Below are 1,013 nucleotides of genomic sequence, written 5' to 3' on the forward strand. Positions count from 1 at the left end.
CCAACTAATTAACTAACATTCACAAACACTCTGTCCCCAGACAGTAGAATAAATATGTAAGGAACAAATACTAAGACAGACACAATATTCTGGGCCATAATCCATGTCTCAATAATTGTTAAAATATTCACATCATAAAAAGTATGTTGTGTGAGCCTAGTGGAATTAAATTAGAAGTAAATATAAAGAAAATCTAGAAACTGTCAACATATTTGGAAATTTTTTTTTTCTGACCAAAAAATTTAATTAACCAAAAAATTACAATGGTAGAGAAAATAATAACAATATAGAGAAATTATAAGAAGTGGGAGTCAGGGTAGAAAAAATGCAAAGGCCTTGCTCTCTAGGAGACCAGTACTGCAGCTGGGCTGGCCTCAGCCCCAGCCCCTTCTGAGTTTTCTTTGGCTGCTGGCGTCTTGTCTTCCCCCATGAGACGAATGTTGTGCTTTTCCCGGAATTCATTTATTTCTTTCCCCTTTGCCAGAAACCGCTGTGTCAGTGTCTCAATAATCTTCTGTATCTGCTCCTGGTTGTTCTCCAGGGCAGGCAGCACCTCTTTGACAGTTCGCTCTATCAGCACCCTCCAACCATGCGGTAGCACTTGCAGGTTTCATCTACCTCCTTCAGAGTATCAATCACTAGACAGTGCTCATTCAACTCTGTCTCCAACTCAGCTGCTTTGGAGGCCAGGCCCCTGCTGTTCCTGCCGAAGGCGATGGAAGCCAGCAATTACTTGCTCTGCTGACGTGAACCCCCTTCCCGGAGTTGCTCCGGCTGCTCTTGCCAGTGCGACCACTGCTCTCTGCCATCTTCATTGCTTGCTGGGCTTCCAGTCTGCCCATATTTGGAAATTTAAGTACATAATTCTGAAAAACCCACCAGCAAAGAAAGAAACAACAGAAATTTTAAAGTATTTTAAGCTGAATGAAACAAAAAAAATTTGTGCAACGCAGCTAAAGACTGCTTATGTAGGAATTTATACCACTAAATATTTAGATTAAAATATAAATCTC

The 1,013-nt window shown here is 40.9% G+C and overlaps 1 pseudogene; it reads right to left on the minus strand.

Annotated features, from left to right (window-relative positions):
• Positions 1-343: 343 nt before the first annotated feature.
• On the minus strand, positions 344-809 carry LOC114897308 (annotated as a pseudogene).
• Between the last annotated feature and the right edge of the window lie 204 nt (positions 810-1,013).

Source organism: Monodon monoceros, unplaced genomic scaffold, assembly GCF_005190385.1.
Source record: "Monodon monoceros isolate NGI ecotype Baffin Bay Population unplaced genomic scaffold, NGI_Narwhal_1 Super_Scaffold_16, whole genome shotgun sequence".
Lineage (NCBI taxonomy): Eukaryota > Metazoa > Chordata > Mammalia > Artiodactyla > Monodontidae > Monodon > Monodon monoceros.